The 21,245-nt window shown below is 43.1% G+C and overlaps 1 protein-coding gene across 3 annotated transcripts in view; it reads left to right on the plus strand.

The window, feature by feature from the left end:
- WBP1L (WW domain binding protein 1 like) overlaps nucleotides 1-21,245 on the plus strand; it is a 61,074-nt gene that overhangs the window by 13,239 nt on the left and 26,590 nt on the right. Inside the window, exon 2 of one of the 3 annotated variants that reach the window (XM_087765496.1) lies at nucleotides 5,191-5,337. The exons of the other annotated variants lie outside the window; for them this stretch is intronic. The gene's annotated coding sequence lies outside the window, so the exon portion shown is untranslated. The remainder of the gene's footprint in view (nucleotides 1-5,190; nucleotides 5,338-21,245) is intronic. 3 annotated transcript variants of the gene reach the window in all.

Raw genomic sequence — 21,245 nt, forward strand, 5'->3', positions numbered from 1 at the left:
TGAACAGAGCGTGAAATGCCCTAACTTCCCTTTCTTTTAGTTTTTTGTCCAAGTATAGCAAAGAGGCTCTGCTAGTTGATCAGGATACTGCTGCTGATGGAAGCTGAATCTTTGTGTTGTTTCTCTGGGTCTGTGAGCAGGGCCGGTTACCCTTGAAGTTTCAGAGGGGCTCTACAGGGTGATCCTCGAGTGTCTTTGTGCTTTCCCTGCAGAGACTCTAGATAAGCAGTTTCCAGTCTTCTCCACTCAAAACTGCCACAACCTTTGGTTTGGGAACTACCTGGTAATATTGTATGGTTGGTCCTTGCTGCAAGGTCACTCTTCTGCAGGGCTCTGCTGGAATCTCTGAGGCTGCAAGGGAGAAAAGACTCGCATGGCAGTGTCAATAGTAAATGAAAGATAATGCAGCCGTTCTGCTCTTGCCATGAATTTGGACAGCCCTGTGCTGTACTGCTTGGCATGAAGAGCTGCGTGTAAGCTGTGGCACCTAGTATCTGTCTTGTCCTGTTTCCTTTTCATTTTGGTGAGAGGGAGGCATGGAGGCCTTTCTAAAGGAAAGAAGAGCCTGACATCTGGGCAGAGAGAAAGTAGAGGGAGGTCACTGACATCTGATCACTCAGACTTCATTAAATGGAAGTGATAGTCCTGGGCCTGGGAAGGAAGGGTAGAAACTCGCTTCTACTTCCATTCATGGTCTGTGTGCTAGGTTAGATATTCATCTCTCAAAGACTTGATATCTCTTCAAGCCCCAGTGGGTTTCCATTGACACCAGAGAATGATCAAAGGGAGAATATGCTCTCTGTCATCGGACTGTGGGCTTGTACCTTATGGTCACGTTCCATATCGATCGGGAGCAGATTTCATCAGCACTTAGATCATGACAGTCTGCCTTTTTTTCTCAAGGTATTCTTTTCCCTCCTTGCTTGCCTTCTTTGTTCCTGCCACCACCTTCCTTTTCCTGATGCAAGTCTTTGTGTTCTCTTTATTTTATCTGTTGAAGTGATCAGGAGTTGTAGTACTTGCTAATGAAGCTTCTTTGTCAGTGAGAAGGCCAGGGAAGCTCACTTAAACTAATTGTCGATTTAGGATCTCTCTAGGCATCCTGACCCTATGTGCAGACGTGGTTTATTTTTGAAAGATTGTCTTGAGTTAGAAAATCAGCTCTTGTCCTAAAATGAAAACACACATTCATCAAAACCTGAATTTCACATGGGTTGTGTAAACATGTAATTTGGGTTAGATCCGGTCATTGGAAAATATGCGATGCTGTTGTTCAGGAAGTTACAGTGCAAGAAACATGGGGAACTTCAGAAAGTCACATTAACTGTGTCTCCTTGGAGAATTGCCTCAAAAATCCTGACCTCTGCATTTCTGCCGTGTGCTTTATGTGATGCTAGCGAAGACATTCACTTGAGCAGTTGCAACATTCTTGTATACATGTGTTTGCATGACATTATGAACTGTGGAAAAAATAATGCTGTGCTTCCCAAACTGCTTCCCAGAGACTCTCCCTCTGCCCCTGCACATGAGCCATCGCTCTGATCGTCAGAGCACTGTCTGCTTCGATCCATGCCATGTTTCCTATGGTCAAATCACAGAAACCTTTTGCTAGGGGCCCGTGCACTTTAATTTCTAGAGGTGATGGCTGGGATGCTCTCTGGCACCTCTGCTCTTTGCCAAGCCAACATCCAGGGTCGGTGTGTGAGGTTTTAGGCTGACCCGGGTACCCTGTTCCTATCCCCATCCGCTAAAGGTTTCCTGTGCAAGATGTTAGTTTTACTCTCCTCTTTACCAACCCTGACAACAGTTGTTATTTAAATGTTGCTCAATATTTTCAACATGATCTTGGGACAACTGCTAATTCCTTCAAACCCTTGTTTTGTTTTAGAATTTCTAATCCCATTTTCTATGACTAAATTCAGTTGCGTGATTTCCACAGCGAGGATTAGGGTTTACTGCTATAGGTACGTCATTCAGCCTTTGAAGCTGCTTGCTCATGCTTTCCTTGGCAAGCTCTGGCAGACATGCTTAGCAACAACAGAGATCATATCTTTTTGAAGCTGCAAAAGGGTTAATCAGAAGCATGTTTACGAAACCAGGTTGCTTACCCTTCCTAGCTTTTACTGTGATCTTTTTGGATGCTTTTGGAAGATTCATCACCTGCCTTTGTAATTTATATTACGTTTTTCTTTCCTTTCTTGAAGCTATTTAATGCTATGTATGATATTGTTAAAATTAACTATGATAAGCAGCTTTTCTTGGCAAGCTCTAAATTGCACACCTCTTGGATGCAAACTGGAGAACGTGACTGTCTTCATGTGGATGGCATAAGAGATTTTTGGCTGGTATGTTCAGGGTGGTTGAATGAGCGTAGGGCATCTGAAGTACATCTGTAGCTTCAAAACAAATCCAACAAAAGGACTCGCATCCCCCAGGCAGGCAGATAGCTGTTTGTACAGATGCTTTTTCTCGAGAGCCTTTTTGTGGGATTGGTCCCAGTTATGGTTGAGCTTACTTATGTGTGCAGGTAGAGGGGCTGATGGCTATTTAAGGGAGTATTATTCTTCATCAGGGAGATTAAAGGTATTGCTATTGATCAGGAGATTTCTGTGTGTGGAGACTCTCTGATGAAATGGAGGACCTGTGCATATGCAGTACTTCTTTAAAAATGTTAAACAGGATCTACCCTCTGATGGGAATTGTTAATTGTGCTTTTGGCTCTATCTGCCTCACCGGCAGATGCACCATTGTGAAATTTTTACAGTCTAATAAAATATCAGAGGATGCTTCACTTCAAGAGGAAACTTGATGGCTGCTTTCAGCTGATGCCTCTTTGAAACCAGGTGAGAAACATGTGCTTGCCTCATTGGGACTGAGCTTTGCAAGGACTGACTTTTGGTACAAAGTTGTGTTGTGTACTTGTAATATAAGGATATTCCAGAAACTCATAGGAATCTGGTGACTGTTCTTTGTATTTGGCTTGGATAAGTGCACTCTGCGCTGGGTAGAAAACTGGCTGGATGGCTGAGCCCAGAGAGTGGTGGTGAATGGAGTCAAATCCAGTTGGGGGCCGGTCACAAGTGGTGTTCCCCAGGGCTCAGTGTTGGGGCCAGTCCTGTTCAATATCTTTAGCGATGATCTGGATGACGGGATTGAGTGCACCCTCAGTAAGTTTGCCGATGACGCTAAGTTGGGCAGGAGCGTTGATCTGCTGGAGGGTAGGAAGGCCCTACAGAGGGATCTGGCCAGGCTGGATCGATGGGCCAGGGCCAACTGTATGAGGTTCAACAAGGCTCAGTGCCGGGTCCTGCGCTTGGGTCACAACAACCCCATGCAACACTACAGGCTGGGGGAGGAGTGGCTGGAGAGCTGTCTGGTGGAAAAGGAGCTGGGGGTGTTGGTCGACAGCTGGCTGAATATGAGCCAGCAGTGTGCTCAGGTGGCCAAGAGGGCCAATGGCGTCCTGGCTTGTATCAGAATTAGTGTGGCCAGCAGGACCAGGGAGGTGATAGTGCCCCTGTACTCGGCACTGGTGTACTCGACTGTACTCGGCTGCACCTCGAATCCTGTGTTCAGTGTTGGGCCCCTCACTACAAGAAGGACATCGAGGTGCTGGAGCGTTTCCAGAGAAGGGCAACGAAGTTGGTGAGGGGTCTAGAGCACAAGTCTTATGAGGAGCAGCTGAGGGCGCTGGGGTTGTTTAGCCTGGAGAAGAGGAGGCTCAGAGGACACCTTATTGCTCTCTACAACTACCTGAAAGGAGGTTGTAGCGAGGTGGGGGTTGGTCTCTTCTGCCAAGTAACAAGCGATAGGACAAGAGGAAATGGCCTCAAGCTGCGCCAGGGGAAGTTTAGGAAAAACTTCTTCCCTGAAAGGGTAGTCAGGCATTGGAACAGGCTGCCCAGGGAAGTGGTTGAGTCCCCACCCCTGGAGGTATTTAAAAGATGGGTAGATGTGGTGCTTGAGGACATGGTTTAATGGTGGACTTGGCAGTGCTAGGTTAATGGTTGGACTTGATGATCTTAAGGGTCTTTTCCAACCTAAATGATTCTATGATTCCATGATTTTTTTGCTTGTTTAAATTGCACAAATCTAGAATATTTTATTTCTGAAGATTTCATTTATCTAACATTTTTTCTTCCCAGGAAGTATCATCTCCTGGTATTTAAGTATTTGCTGATGCAAATCTCTGTGATCACAGATCGTTAAAGAACTATTAAGTATCACAGCATTAGGTCACCAGTTCAAATCTAGTGCAAAGTGGTAATGGGCATTTTTATATTCCTAAGGTCTTTCATCAGGATTTATGTTCAGTTGCTTAAACTAAAAACAGAGCATTTGCTATTCAGAATTATGGATTCAAGTGGAGAATAAAGACTAGAACCAGGTTTTTCTATAGCAGAAAATGCTGTTTGACTTGTGTTTGTATCTGTATATGCTTTTCAGCATACATGGCACTTCAGAAGGAGTAAAGGTAGCGTTTTCCCAGAGGAGTGTGGTTTGCTGCATAAGATGTAATGCAGAAAGGCGACCTCACCTAGCAGAGAAGTATATGCATTAGTCAAGTCTGGTATTTTTTATGTGCTTTCCTATGACTTTTAAATTACAAGAGCCTTTGAAGAAAGTATAGGAGGACATAGACTTTGAAGGGAAAGAGATTTTGAAATTGGAAATGCAATGTGAGAGTGCTTTGAATGGCAACTGAAACACTCTTGGACGAAGTACTTCTCAAATTCTTCCAGGCAGGTGCTCTTCTAAAGAATGGTGGTTGCTTGGCTGGTTGGGTTTTTTTCTTGTTGCTTCTAGCATTCATGTCAGGGTCTTTGTATAAAGCTTCACTTCTAAATCTGACCTCTAATCTCAGGTTTCTGGTCAAGAAGTGTGGACTTCAGAGTAAAATCTAATACTTATGATAACTCATTGGACTGTACATTCCCCAGTCTGTAGAGAGCTTGAAATGGTTCAGTTCAGCCACATGGGCTTTCACAGCTTCACGGTTCCTCCTTGTCGATTTGTTATGCTAAAGTTGGGAAATCCTTGCAATCTCTTTGAAATGTGTTGGGATATGGAAAGTCTTGTGAATCCCTGCAGTCAGGGGCTGCAGTCTTGTGTGCTGGGATCTGCCTGCAGCCGCCTCTTACTTCCAACCTTTTCCTGAATGTTTCCTGAGCACTCTCTGGCTTGTTTCAGGGACCAGCTTGGCAGCGTATCAGGAATCAATAGCTGGAGTCCTTCAGGAAAGAAGTTGAAGATGCTGAAGTATGAATTCTGGTGTCCTGGTTGTTAGAATCTGTTAGCAGAGACGTCAAGATGTGAAGAAGAGAGATGTGAAAGCCGGTACAAGTGTTCTCTTTCTTTGTGCTCCGGAGTTGAGAAATTAGGATCTGAGTGGGCTTCCCCACCCCAAAGGCTGTTGCATAGCTTCCCATGCATCTCATGGCATGGGAGATTGCTGGTGACTTTTGTCAGTATTTGGAGGCACAAGAAGTGGGTTGTGAGGTGTGGACGGAGGAAAAAAATATATTTAATGACATGAAAAAAACCATACTGCCTGTAGAACTTGAGTTATCACTGTGGCACTTTATGACAGGGATTCCAGTCCTGTGGGTCTTAAAAATACGTTTTCATGTGTGTATACTCTGTAAAGAGTCTTCGGTTATGTGGAGGTCTGAGTTCTTGGCACTTGGGAGAAATGAGATCATTCATTTTCATTCCTGATGCTGCTTATTGCTACCATTTTGCTGGTTATCTCAGAGACTCTTGGCAATATATTTATGACTTCCTACTTAGCATATTCTGTTACAATCAAGCATGTCAGAAGCATCGAGCACATATTTCTGCCTCTCTTTTGATGCTGATTTGCTTTTATAAAGGACGTATTGAAGTTCTGGCTTAGCAAAGGAATACCAACCACTAAACAATTTCTGCCTTTATTTTAAGTCTCCGATTGCTTTTTGGCTTGTAACTGTGAACTTGTGGCTTGTCACTTTCAGCCAGAAACGGTGCATGGCTAGGAATCTTTCTAAATTACCATCCATCTTTTTGCTGGAGACTAAAGGAGGAAAGGAGGAAAGTTACTGAAGTGCAAAGGAAACCTTTTTTTGGTTTGTTTTTTTTTTGAAGCTGAGTCATGACAAGATTGGCAAGTTGCAAGGGAAAATTTAAATCTGGTGTTTACTTACTATAGTTAACAATGAAATCCTCCTTTACAGAAAATTATTAGAGTGAATTATGCTTTCAGTCTCCTTGTTATTGTGGAAGAGTAAAAGAAAATATAGTTATCTTGATGATTTTTTAAAAATATATATTTAAATATATATAAGGGTAAATAAAAGGAAGGTGCCACTTTTTTACGAATAATTCTCTGAAGATTGGTCCTAAAAATATGGTCATCAACAGTTGCTAGTTTTCACAAATGGGATGACTTTGTATTGGTTTTCCCTCATTACAGGCAAATAACTAAATCATGGGATGTCCATTACTGAAACCTGCGATCTTTTACTTAACTTAGGTATGAATTCTGGTTGTTTTCAATACATATACAAACATTAATAACTGAACGAGTGTGAAAAAACATGTCAAAACTTTTGCATAGTGTAAAGTAACAGATGTTGTCTATAAACGTTAATGACTGACTCCACTTCTGATATAGTAAATTCTATTCTTATTCTGCTGATGGAAAATAAAAGAATAGAAAACAGTGACTTTGCCAAACATGAAGTCCAGTACAGTTTTGAGAATGGACCACAAGTTATTTGGAGTCCCAATTCTGTGTTATATAAAGGCCATAGTTTGTCTTGCAAAAAACCTGGCTAATGTTAAAAAATGTGTTATCTGTCTTTTTGAAAATAGATGAAATAGATTGCAAAAGAACATATTTGTCCACAGGAAGTGACCATAAACTTAGGAGGCATGCAGGTGTTAAGCATGGCTGAACAAGACTGCAAAGAATAAAGACAGAACCTCTTTCCCCTCGCTTTTCAGGCTGTAAGTAGGACCAGAGAACACCCTCTTTCATGAGGGTTGAGCAGGCTTTTCAAACCCCTTTGGTGCGTGTGCAGTGTCTTAATGTAAGTCTTGGTGGTAGACTTTCATGACAGACTGTGGGCCATGTGGAGTGAAGCTGCAGGTTGTCACCAGCCCACAGCCACAGCTCTTCCACTCCTGGTGTCAAAGGAGTATTTAGACATTAGCAAGATTTGATGCAGGTCAAATCGAACATGAGAATTGCAAGGTGCCCCTGTGCATGTTTTTGTCATGCTGCCAGATGTGCTTTACTGAACTGTTGTATGCAATGAAGGACCTTCTGTGATTGCATTGATCAGGATAATACCATGGGTGTGTTCCTCATCCAAGGGGAAAAGTGAGGTCAGTAGGAATGAATGTTGTGCTGCAGCTCAGACTGGAAAAGAGATACTTTGGTGTCCTGGGGAGAACACGTCTCTGACTTCTGCTTTGGGGCATTCGGTCTAACATGACAGTCTTATTGTTATGTGGCACGTGACTTTGTCTTCCTTGTTGGGCTCCCCTACTTGTTCAGGTGAAGGCCAGTTCTGTACTTTGTCCTCTGCCTTTTCCTCTGGCAGGGGATCCTTTCTGTTGTCCCAGTATGTGTGCTTCAGCCTTGCCTGCTGTATCCTATTGTCTCAGAATTACCTGCTGTGTCACTCCTAGATGTGGCCGGGCATCTCACCCTTCAGAAAGCTGAAGGCCTGGTTTCAGGTCACCTCCACAAGTTTTTTTTTATATGTTGCATAGCATGGGAGCCATTTGGATGTTGGGCTTTCAGATATTTGGATATTGTGGTGGCAATGAAGGCAACCAGGAAAGCAGCAGACAGGAAAATCCTCCTGTCTGCTGTATCTGCTGGAGGAATAAAACTGCAATGTTCTCTTAACTCTTCCACTTTTTGGGTTAGGTCTGCTTGTTTGTTCAATGAGTGAAGAGCATTTTCTGTCTCTGAACATGGGCAGAAGTGGGATGGCTACATATACTGCTCTCAAAAACTCAGAGAAGCTAATGTTGGCATTCTCACCATTTCCCACGTCTTCTATACTGACACAATGACATTCCTTGTGCATTGATGGCAAAACATATGATCTTTCTTTTTTTGGTCTTGCTTCCCTCCGCAGTTTATCTCTTCTTATGAGGTGTATTGCTGATCAAAAGATATTAACAAAATCTTTATCTTCTTGGCTTTACAAATTTGGCTTAAAAATTCTCTACTTGAAACTTGGCAAACACTGCCTTGGTATGCAAACAGTGGGGATGGGAGAGGGGAAATCACTTGGCTGTTGAAAAACTACATATGGGAAAGTCGCATGGAGCTTTCAGTATTTTATTTATAATTCTGCAAAGGCCTCTTCTAATTTGAAAAATAGAAGAGACCAAATAGTGGCTTCTGGAAAGCAAACAGCTAGATTTTTCCATGAGTATTTTTAACACAAATATTAACTTCACAGATTGTAACACTCTTTCCTCCTTAAACACTTTTTTTAGTCTTCAGGATGTATAACTGGGTAAACTAACATTGTGAAGAAAACCTTAACTCCTGCAGCATCTGGCTTTTTACATTCTAATTGTGAAGCCGTAAGAGATGTTTTGTTTTCATTTAGCAAATACATACTGAGTTTCCAGAAAGGTAACTTGATTTACAGTAAGCGTACCCAGTGGGAACCGTATGCTTTTCAAGTCTGTCTTTTAATGAAGGATTAGAGTATTTCTTTCAAAATCTCTTTTCCAGTAGAACTCTGGTTTTAACCATTAAGTAATGTTTAAGTAAGAATTGAAGCTGGATTTTCAGATTTGGCTGTATGTGTGAACAGACATTTCCAAAGACAAGTCCTTGGAATGCTTTTACTAGCTAATAATGCAACCATGAGTTTTATGTCAGCTTGATTCTGAGCAGTGTTTTGCTGATACCAGTATAAGATAACTATATTATGTGAAATTGCTTGAACAAAGCTAAAGGAAGAGCAATAGAAGTGGTCTATCTGAGAGGCTCTAGCATTCTCCTTCTGCTGGAATTGCTGAACATGGCTAACTCTTTGCAGAATGGCATTTAAGGTTACATTTGGAGTCATTAGGTTATAATAAACAGTCCACAAAATATTTTACATACTTCATGTTAATATTCCTCTGAAGATCAAGATTCCCTGGGGAGAAATGAGAATATGCACCAAAAACATTCTCAGTTCTTGAGGTTCATCCACAACTTCCTAGATCACTTAAGGATCAACTGTCTCATGGAGAAATTATTACAAAACAAATTTTGAGGCAGCCCTCGGTGTTTATATGTGGGGGGAATATACTGGGTAATGCCCTTTCTTTTAGTTGTCAGATTTTCATATTTTTGCTGGCTGGCTGAGATATAGATCGTGACTGGAAAATCTTTTTGGCTCGAATTCGGTAAATTTATATGAACCTTCACGTTCAAGAATGCTTTTGAGTCCCAGGCTGTGTTGGGAAAAGACATGGCAAAAGTGTTTAGGTCTTGACAGAATGTTTGAATCTGTGCTATTGAACAGAGAGAGGAGTCCTTTCATTTCTGTTTCTCAGTAAGTCTTACGGGGGGGGGGGAAGTTCTTGACCCTTCTTGAAGATGCTAGAGTGTCTCTGAGAGCTCTGACCCACCATGTAATTTTTTTGGCAAGAACAAATCTGTCTCCACTGTGAAAAAGTGGCTGTTTTGTGCTAGGCACAATCCATGTAAAACTGGGTCTGTGGGGGGACTCTGTTGTACTTGGGAGAATGGTCTTGTCTTTTGTTCTGGCATTAGCATTTACTGCCTTTACTGAATGCTTGGCATGTGCAGTGGTACATCAACAGCGTGTGTGCCTGTGCTCCTTGCTTCTGTGGTCAGCCAACCTAGGGCAACACTCTGAAATAAAACAAAACCTCAAGACCACCAGCTCATCCTTCAGAAACGAATCTTATTTCAGATTCCACTGTTACTTTGCGAAATATTGGGATTTACAGGCCTGGCAGGATGGCTCTGGCAGAGTTACCACATTACAGCAAGATCTGGGCTCTCTGTCAAACCCCTGACTTAAGTGGTGTTTCTCATACCTGAGGATGCGACTCACAAGGGACATCCTTGGCATCTGTGTGCATCCAAATTTCTTCCAGCTCGTCTAGATGAGAGGTAAAAAGTGGAGAACCTGAATGAGAATCTGGCGAGAGCTGCTGTAAGCAGCAGACGCTTGCGAGCGAGTTGCCGTTTATAGACTGCAGGAGCCAGCAGTGCATCTTTCTGCTTCTGGGGAGTTTAGGAAGGAGCATTTTCTATGTGTTTGCTGAGTTTTTGGAGGTCTGGTTATCCCTCAGGGTAGTTCGGAAGCTAGTTGCAGACAATTTGAGAGCAGTACTTTACGCTAATGAGGAAGCAGCAGGGTTGCGCTTCCTCCAGCCTGCCTTGAAAGGAGAAGTACAGAGGCTCAGCTGTTCAGAGCTACACGACTATAAGGCATAATAATAGCTCTAAGACTTTTCTCTAACTACACAGCTCAAGCAGACATTAACTGCATATTAGGGAACTAAACCTCGTCCAGCATGCTTGATCTGATAGCAAAGCTGCTTGATTCACCTCTGTTATTGGTCTGGTTTCCAAATTGAGTCCTTCAGGCATCTGTAAGGGTCCCTTTTGGTGCATGGTGGACACACTGAATACCACTGGTTCTCCTGGCTCACTTTGGCAGATAGGAGTTCCATTTCACTAATAAGTTTCTATATTTACAAAAGATTGCTTTAGCTTTTTTGATTGAAACTTTGCTTTGAATTTCCCCAGAATTTGGGGACATTTTTGACGGTCACTTATTTTTCCTTATCGTGACTTCAACTCTGTGTGAGCTCAGACTTCAATAAATAGTCTGCTCTGTGCTGACACTCTAAAAGATAAAGTCATGCTGTCAGTTTATGCTGAATTCTTTCCACAAATGGAGTATGTGTTTTAAAAAGTCTTAACGTTTTTCTTTCGCGTGCCAGACCAGCATTTTAAAGGGACCCTGAAATTTATTATCATCGTCGTTATTTTTTTGCTCATGTTAATACCATCTTCTAAATTCAGTCATCTAAAACTGAAGGGACAGTAAGGATTTTACTGTTTGTATAGTTCACCTTTGGTGTAAGAACTGTATTGCAGCTAGCAGGGAACACACAAAGGCTTAAGAAAAGGTTCTGTAAATGCAGTGTTAGATGTTAAAAAAAAAAAGTATTGATCTAAAATTTAATGAGGAAAGTGAGTAAACGGTAACTCAGTCACCGATACATAGACTGAAAGGGTTTGCTGGTCTTTTGGCTCTCGAGGGAAAAGAACAGAAAACGCACAAACTCCTGGCTGTAATTCTACACGCATTAAAATGAATACTAAATGTGAAGAGGTCAAATTAAAGGAAAAGAATAAGGAAGAAAAAGTTAGAAAATAGTGAAATGCTTCAGTCTCTAGTGAAGTACTAGAATAAATCCCTGAAGGATTTATAAGCATCTCTAAGGCAACAGGAAACCAGCAGTGTGGATTTATCAGGAGCAACCTCATGGGAGAAAAAATTTAATTTGGTTGATTCAGTGGATGTTTTATAGCCCAACCTGAGTGAGGGAGCACATTGGTTATGGGATGCTAAGTAAGGCTCTGTGTTCAGGATTAAATAGTAATATAGTGAGTTCATTAAGTGACTGTAATATACGCTAAAGAGTAGTCTGTGGTGGTGACTGGGGGCGTGGAGGGGTTTGTTCTGCCTGTTGTTATGTGACAACAGTTTGGGAGACAAAGAGAAAGCACTTGAGATGCAGATGAAGCGTTGTGTGTGTTTTTAAAAAAGAGAAAGACAGGAGAACAACTTGAAGAAATAGTCTGAAGCTTATTTCACTTTTCCTGAAGGAAAAGTGCAGAGTACTTACTGGATGGAGAAAGTCAAATAGAGGGAGTCTGGGATTTTGGGACGTATCAGAAATTGAGTACAGTTGTTGCAAAAAAGCCCACCAAATCTTTAATGACATCGTAATAGAAGTGTCCTACACAGGTATTTTGTAACACTCCATGCTAGTAAGTGACGTGCACCATTTTGGATTCCACATTTTAAGATGAGTTTAAGTTGCAGACTGAGAAGAGCAGTAAAACTATGATTTAATCCTTGCAGCCTATGAAAAAAGACTTCTTCTGAAAACAGCTTATAGAGGAATGGAACAATTTTCCAGGTGAGCTGAGTTAAGATGATGACAGTGATCAGTTGTCTTGTTTTTAGTGGAGAAGGAGAAATTACTGCCTTATCTTGCACTACGACCTGAATTAATGTTAATGGGAAAGAACATCCTAATTTTTAGAGAGCATCAAGCACAGGAGCACATTGGCTGTTGAGACGGTGGGAACGCTAGTGATTGCAGTCATCTTAAGAATAGGTTAGAGAAATGTTGATGCTTTAGGTGCAGTGAATCATTCCCAGAGTAGTTTGACAGAGTGTCTTCTTGAGAAGCCTTTCAGCCTGGTGCCTCTGGGTTTGCGTCTTTCATTTTCGAACAGCCCTGACGTTTGAAGCCTGTGTTAAGGAGCAAGTGCTGAAAGGACAGTCCGATGGCCAGTCTGTAATTAAATCTGTAATTAAATCCTGCTCACAAATGTTGCTGTCTGTCCCTAAGTCCTTTATGTATTTTTACCTGGAAGATGTCTCTTTCAATGGTTTGATGACTTTACAAGGTGCAGGTTGGGTCTCTGCAGTGAAATCGGTGGGCAGTTTTCTTGCTTGTTTCCAGGACAGGAGAGTTGGTCCTGGTTTTCCAAAGGAGATGTTCAGAATTCCTACTCCCCAAACTACCTGCTTCAAGGGAAAAATACTGCTGTAGGAGCCTACGATGTGTCAGGAGTGAGTATTTCTAAAAACTGAAAATACTTCCTTGCCTTAGAGTTTCTTCATTCAACAGTCACCCACAGGTCCTTGAGCCTTCTGAGTGCTGAGGGTGACATCTATATTGTTCACCTTTTGAAGAAGAAAATAACTGGCTTCTAACAGTGGGGTTTTTTTGGGTTTTGTTTTTTTTTTTTTTTAAGATTTACTGTTTTACTGTAGTCATGGTAATTAGCACCAGTTACCTTCCTGTAAAAAGGTAGGATGTCAATCAGGTTTTGATTTGTTTTGTTTTTTTTAGACAGATACATATGGACTATTTGGTTTATGCTATGGGAGAATTTAAAGGAAAACAACAGTTGCAGGAGTAAGAGGCCACTGACATTGTGATCTAGAGCAAATGCATGTCTGGAAGCCAGACTTCAACAAGGAGAAAGCAAGTGCTTAGCCTTCTCTCTTTTCCGCAGCCTGCAACCTTGCTGCAGAGAAATGTGTGAAAGAGGTAGAGCAGCGTGGGTCACCCTGTCCTCCTTCAGCCCTGCTACAGCCAGGGGAGTGTCTGCTTTATCTGCCAGTGGAATAACAAGCACTAATGGAAATGATAGCAGTTGGGATAAGATAATACCCATAAAGGCAGGTTATGGTGATCAGCATTTCTTCCCAAGATAAAGCTGAAACGAGTTTTTAATTATTGGGCATTGAACTATATGAAATAAAGCATGCTTATGCACACAAGGGGAGCACACGTTGCCCATATACCTAAGGGGGAAACCCTACAGATACCACGAAGGTGGGGGAGTGAGACAGCGGGGTGTTGAAGGTATCTGCCCTTGGAATGGCAAAACAGCCTGGCCTGCAGGTGTGTCGCTGATATTTAGAAACTGGCTGTGAACGTAGGTGCCACCAGTGCTTTTAATGCTTAAGCAAAGTGCAAACTGCGTAATGCCATGGCCGATGCTGAAACATGAGACTCGGACATTGCTTCCTCCCAGCCGCCTGTTCCTTACATAAGTGCCGGCTGTCCCAGGGGTGGCCTCCAGAGGAGCCGAGCCCAACAGGAAATCCTTGGGTAACGGGTGGCAGTTCTGCTGGGCGAAGAAAGCATAGCAAGTAGTTGTATTGAGAGTCCAATGGCTGTAATATCTCAAACAACTTTCTAGCACTCTCCCCATTTTACAGTGAGGGAAAATAGCTGCAGAGAAGGAAAATGCAGCAGGATGGAGGGAGCGGTGATGGGAAGCATTGAATTTTTTGCCCGGTATGCTTAGATCGACCCAACTTCATTTGTACCTGGCAACCTACATCTGGGAGCTGTCTGCTTTACGTAGATCGTGCTTTCTGAGGGCTCTCCTGTTTGAGGCAATCCCAAAAGCTCTCCCCTCCAGCTGGCAGAGCAACAAAGCGTGTGGCCTTTTGGGGAGTTTTTCTTGTCTTCCTGGTAAAGAGGTGGGCCAAAGCAGAACAGTACAACAGGGGAGAGGTTAGGCTTTAAGGTCTTTTTAGTTCCTGCTGTTTCACAGATGTGGGTAAACTCAGCTTGAAACTGCACTTAACCATACACTATGCTGGTTTGTTTATTCCTTATTTTTGTTTACTCATCATGTCAAAATAGAGATGAGTTCATATTTTTCTTCCAAGTACTTGGAGACATCCTAAGCAACACAGTAATTCAAGTTAGAAAAGACAAGCTTGTGTTTAAGATGAGGTTTTCTGAAGTGGTTTTTCCCTAAAGTTGCATGTTTAAAGAAGATTTTAACCATGGAGGTTAAGATCTGATAGCTTTCTTAGAGTTTCGTCTAGTGATTTAAAAGTCATGTCTTTAAAACTGTTGTGCTGTGATCTTTTAAATGCTTGTGGTATTGAGCTTTCTTAATAGTTAAACTTGTGGTTTCCTTTAATTCTTCACTTTGGTTGTATGAAGATATCTGTACGTGATCTTTAGTGCTCTTCATTTCGGGAAAAGGAGAAGTTTTCCTGTCTTTTTGCTAGTCAGACCATGCCATGTGGAAGGCCTTTCCTCGTGTTTGTGCCAGGCTTTAACCACAAACTTCAAGCCTCAGCCTACCTGTAGCAGTTCAGATGAGTTTACTTTTCTCCTCGGTAACAGAAATCCTGTAAAACTCTAGGTACTGCACAGCCCATCGGGTTAACTGACAGACTTTTAATTTTGGGAGTATTGTGATCCATGTGTATTTTCTAAGAGGAAGAAGACTCAGTTAAACCAGTTGTTTGTGGTCTGTGTACTGCAAATCCAATCATCTGTGCAACCCAGAACCCACCTATCGATGGGGATGTGGGTGCCACGGCAGGGCCTGGAGTGTGAAGTCCAGGGATAATAGCAGGAAAGTGCTTGAGGCTGCAGATCCATAGGGCAGTTTGAGGACGTTTTTTGCCTCAGCATAACCTATGTGATATTGCTCTGCTGTGTAATATTATTGAACCACAATATCCAGCAGGGTGCTCGGAAAGAGGCAGCTGCTGATGTCCCTTTTTTTCCCTAAAGGATTTCCCAGAAAATCGGTTCCTCTCAAGAAGGGTACAGACCATGTAGAAGTGATGCTCTGCTGGAAACAGAAACTTAATTCTCAGAACTCAATAAAAGAACCTCTTTCTTGTAAAATGAGCTGAGGAAAACAAGACTGCTGGTATTTTGGGGGCTTTTCTAAATTTGTTCAAGATGTAAACTTAAGCTCAGAAAAGACCAGCGAACTTCAGAAAGATCTGACCAGGCTGTATGAATAACAGATCCCCCAGCAAAGACTTGCATGACTTGATTTTAACCAATTGTGTACCTCTTGTCAGGTTAACTGCACCGTTCCTGAAGAAAGAGCTGAGCATTTTGGGGCAATCAGATGCCCATTTGACACCACTGTTGCTGAACAAGGTGTGGGTTTTAGGTTTATAAGAAAAGCAGCAGAGGTTAACATCAAAATACTTCCTAATTTGCAGGGATATCATCACTTCAAATTACATGCATCTGTACACATGTGATTACCTATCACATGTGCTGTCTATTCACATCTCTGTGGGCGTTTTCCATGGTCAACATGCCTGTGCCTCATGTGCAAGACTGGATTTTATCTGAACAGTAGCATTTTGTGGAGTGGCACTTAAGAGAACTGAAAAGGGGCAAAAGGCCATGACCTTTCTTGGGTTTTGGCTTCTTGCTCGTGGTGATGTGATGCAATTTGGCTGATCCCTGACCCTCTTCTCCTGCTCCAGACTTCTGTCTTAGGTATATCTTGGTGACGAAGTGCCATGTAACTGCCCTTATCTTCAGTGGGTTCTCTGTTCTTAGGGCCGGTGCTATTTAAACACATCTGCAGGCTGGGAGAGATCAAGTCCTGCTTGATCTGCAGGGGGGCTTGTTTCTCTCACAGTTGGGCCCAGCAGTGGCAATGCTGCATCCCAGATAATTGCTCCATGTATATAAATCTCCTTCTCTTTGAGGACTTATAAGTTAAGATGGTCTGCTATATAATTGCCTATTACCTTAGACCCTGATGAAAAAAATCCCTCTCGTAGGACCACAGAGGCTCATTTGGAGCATCATTATCCCATGAAATCTAGAGGCAATAGAAGAGTAAGGAAGAAGAAAACCTTAAAATCAGTGCTAGTCACCCCAGCACTAGTGCTGTTAGCTTTGGCAAATCCTGTCTCAACAATAAAGCCAGCTGCCATTTTGGCATCAAGGCAGACAGACTTGGCATCAGCCCCTCTGGCACCAAAAAAATGCTTTGTGGGAGCTGGCACCAACACTGTGAAACAAGGGTAAGGCCCAAGAGAAATGCCAAGCAGACGCGAGATGAGCATTAAAAATAGTGAGTTGCTGTCATTTGGGGAGACAACAAATATCACTTCTAAGAGTAGGGCATCTAAGATGTCCATCAAGGTTGTGCTGGTAAGCAGCTTTGGGACAATGCTGTCTCCTATGATGATGTGACCAACGGACACCCACAGGCTGTATTTTCGGCACCCACATGGTACAAGACTCTAAAACTAGAACAGACGCTTACCGTCTTGATTCCACGTTTGGGGGATCTTGTTACTGTCTGCAGGCTCTGCCTTCTTCCCTGTCTGGAGCAGATCATCTCCTCTTGAGCCATTACCAAAGGTCCTGTTTGCATACTCGGGCATAAGGAAAACAAGAGCTGTAGTGCCAAAAAGGAAGGAGCCAGGCTAGTGTCCCTGTACCACCCCGGACACACTAGTCCTCCTGGAGACAGTCTCCTCAAATGTTTAACAGCTGAACTCCCCCCTCCCTCCTCCTTCTCCCCCTCCCAGCAGGCTCAGAGAAAGCCGAGTAGGCTTTCCAGTGACTTCATTACCCACTCCAGACTAAAACTGAAGCCTGACATTGGTGCCCAAAACCTGGGAACGCTAAAGGGACAGAATCGACCCTGTCTCCACTGAAGCAGTTAGTGTCACCTCTGAATAGGGCAATTTCAACTCTTTAGTCCCCCTCTGCCTCAGTGGTGAAGGACTGCAAAGCTTTTTAAGACCTCTGGGCTTGAATGGCAGCCCTGGGTATTGAAACAGTGGTCATACAAAACAGATGATGCAAATAGTCTTTGGCGTTGCAATTACATTGGCTTGGCCACAACTCTGCCGCTGTGAAGAAAAGCGTGCTGGACCTGTGGCTATCATTTGCTCCTCCTTAGGGAAAAAGCAGTGGGAAACAATGTCACTGAGGGCTGGAAATTTCAAGCTACACTTAGCAAAAACTATTTTGGTCTTGGAGAAGGAGCCTGGACTTTTCATTGCCACCACTCTCCCATCAGCTAAACAGCAGAGTGGGTAGGAGTGTCTGGAACAGCCTGGATGTGGCCTCTTCTGTCTCCTCTGTCAGATGGGTGTTGGAGAGAGACGCCTCTTGGGTATCTCTTCCACGTCCACTCCTCGTCTGCTCCCTGCCCTTTCTTGAGTGCCCTTCTTATGATAGCTTAATACAGAAAGCAGCTTCAGAGGAGACATTGCTTGCTTCACAAAAGTGCCAAGGAAAGGGCTTTGCTGTTGGTATTTCTACACCCACATACGAAAAGTGAAGAGAAGGACAGGCTCCTGCTGAAATGCCAGGTGACAGAGTGGATAGTGGCTTCCTCTGCAATGTCCTGTCTCCTGCTTTGGTTCAGGGCTCACGCATGGCTTTCAGGTGGAAGATGTGGGACATATTTGCACTTGTCCGCTTGGCCGACAATTAATGTTCAAGATTCAGTTGGAATCAAGATTCCATTGGAATCAAGCACGAGCTGTTGCCACTGGGGCTCTCTGCAACACTGAGCATGTTTTGAAGTTCACACTCGCTTCCTCCCTGATTAACTAGTTACTCAGAGACAAAGACAGGTGACAGCAGTGAGGCTGAAATGCAATGTCCCTATTTGCTTATCTTGATTTAGTAAGCTGCAAAAGTTTCTTGCACTTCTAAACCACTGAGCTGACAGAAGCAGTGACAGGCTGCAGGGAAGAGGGACCTGCCCAAGGACAGGTTCCTACCGCTGCAAGCCCTTGTGCTTCATTGCACGTTAAAATGTATTGATCCAGCAGACTGGTTGCAGCACTGGCTCACAAGCCAGTTCCAACGTGTATGGTGTCTTTTTCTGCAGTTATTCTTTGCTCTCTCTAAACAATGATTAAGTTGCTTTGGCCTGACAAACATTAAATGGAAGCGACTTCAGTGTCCTTGCTTTGTAGTTGAACTGCACACAAATTGGGGGACCCACTTTACCCTACTCCTAAATAATACAGTAGTAATAGACACAGTGGGTCTGGAAGGTTTGTTTTGGACCATGTGTCCCCTAAGCAATAGAGTAGATACTCTAGGTCCTGTAGGTACCGAGAAATTATCAGACTGAGCTGTTCCTGTTTGTCCTCTGGAACGTGTTGATGATGTTCTTTGTAGACAGGGCCAATGCTATACGTTACGTGAACCCGGGGCACCTGCTCCCCACATTGGAAAGTCATCGTGTTCTTGTAGTGGTGCTGTTAGGGTGGGGCAGTGGCCCTTCACTCTTCAGGAATTGGCGACAAGTGGGCAGATTTTGCAGGCAGGTGGCCAGCCAGAAATGGTTTCCAGGCAGATCTAGCATTGCATCACTGTTCCAGCATTGGTGATCCCCCAATGTCTCACACTGGTTTTGCTAGTGAAGAAGCCCCTTTAGAACATTTGCTGTCAAGGCAGATAGAGCTTGGTTGTTCCTGGATGTTGTCTTATTCTAGAGAAACAGAGATCTGCTTTTATGCCTTTCTGTGTGTTTCTTTTCCTTTTTTGCTTTATTCCCAGAGCCATCCCCAGGATGGGAAAAGAGAAAGTCACCCTCATTCGAGTTGCTTCTGTCACATTTGTTTTGAGTGCCTGACAGACCTATGTAGTCTCAGTTCTAGCACCCAGCGCTGTGGGCCGACTAATGAAAATGGATAGCTGATGCTCCAGGGACGCTTCTGTTACCAACATGAAAATAACAGAGTGCACAAGTGGAAGAGTCATTGGATGTCATTCCAACTTTATGGCCAACCTGTATATATATAGCTGCAGAACCATGGTATTAAAGTTTAATTGAGGGGATATTACACGCCACCCATATTTACTGTTCAAAACCTCTCCCTGCCTAGGACTCTAATAATGGAGCAAGTGAGAGTAGCCTTGTGCTTCAAGCCTGACACATTTGAGCTACGCAACTTCAATTTTTGTTCCAATCGTGTTGTCATAACTGGATCATCTAAAGGTCAAGCTGTCTCCTCAGAGGGTATTAAAATGGATATTGTATCTTGCTGAGTTACTAAACCTGCTTGCAAGCATCTCCCATCAAACATGGAAAGTGACTCTAAAATGGCCCAAACAACTTCTTCCATCATCTCCTTCAGTTGCATGCTAGTATCTGAGGTCACAAGGCACACTGTGTGTTGGGCTTGTGAAGGTGTCAAGCATCATCCTTTGCTTGACATCATGTTTGGGGCAGATGGCATGTTCAGGAGAGCAGTACTACAGACTGATAGAGCCTGGAGGTCTGTATTCCCTCTTTTTCAAAAAAAACTTGCTCACCATTATCCTGTAGTGGGATCTGCACTGACATGCCAAAAAAAGGATGGTTGGTGGCTGCCTAAGCAAGCAAATTTTCAAAATAAAGTAGATCACATAATCTGTTCTGACATTAGCCCTGACTTTTCAGAGCCCTCAAGAGATTCATATACAGAGAAACTGTAAAAACTTGTATTTGCTCTCTTTGCTATATCTTGGTCATAGATGGGTGGCCTTTGCAGATGTTAAACTCCAGGTTTGTATAAAGGAAGTGAAACCCATGAGGAGCCTGCCTTAGAGCTGCTCTTGCTTTCATTAAAATAATTATTATTTCAGCTCTGGTTGCCCCCAAGCGGAGAGCAATAGAAAATTAGAAAGGTTTTGGAAACGGGCAATGAGCAGCTGAAGGCTTTGGGAAAAGATTTTTACATTAAGAGGATGGGAAGATTGATATCTTTTATAAGAAGATAGCTAACAGGTACAGAGTAATGAATGGGTGAGAAGATGGATGGGGACTTCTGTTCCCACCTGCTAATAATATGAAAGTCAGATTAGAAGGTGGTGAATTCACTCCTGATGAAAGGAACTATTTGTTCACAACCACTGTCTGTGAAACTCATTACCACAAGACAAAGCACTGGGGCAAGTACTTAGGAACTTAAAAAAAAGAGGAGGGGGTAAAATGATACCAGCTGGAATATCCAAAGCAATTGCGAAGATTAGGAGAACCGAGGTGTTTTGAAAAGGCTCTAAGTGTATCGATTAGGGTATTCTAAAGGTATGAGCTAACTCGTCCAGCTTTTTTTTTGGTTTTGCCCCTCTGTTACTGGCCACTGTCACTCAGAGACTGCAAGAGAGGGTGGCTGCTGCTGCTGCAGTCGAATGTGGCAATGTGTGCTTGGAAACCACCTTTTTTGCATCAGTCGTTCCAGGATTGCTAAATTCACACATAAATTAGGATGCTTTTGCTTTTCCGCTAAGTTACTGCCTTTGATAGTCCTTCACAACTTGTCTTAGATCTGGAATGACGCTTTGCCTTTTGAGTACGTGCTGGGGGAGAGGCGGGTGGTTAAAGTTAGATTCCTTCTGACAGTAGGGATTTAGAAATTGCTGCATTGGCTCAGCCCTGGGATCTGCCTAGTCCAGGGCTCTGGATAGCAACAGCCAAAATCGGATATTTCAAAGGACAGTGTGAGGCCACAGAACAGATTACTAAAACAGAAAGCTGCCCTTTTATATCACCAGTGTTTGTCCATGGAATTGGAAAAGCAAAGGTTGAGAGTTTGTTTGATCCAAGAGCACAAAAGCTGGAAAATCCCGTTGCCTGGCTGATGCTAGTTAACGCTGATGTTTTGTATCCTCCAGGAAATTACTTCTGTGCCTGTTTTCTCTTA

This window comes from Nipponia nippon, unplaced genomic scaffold, assembly GCF_047370975.1.
Source record: "Nipponia nippon isolate SJK-2023a ecotype South Korea unplaced genomic scaffold, ASM4737097v1 scaffold_3, whole genome shotgun sequence".
NCBI lineage: Eukaryota > Metazoa > Chordata > Aves > Pelecaniformes > Threskiornithidae > Nipponia > Nipponia nippon.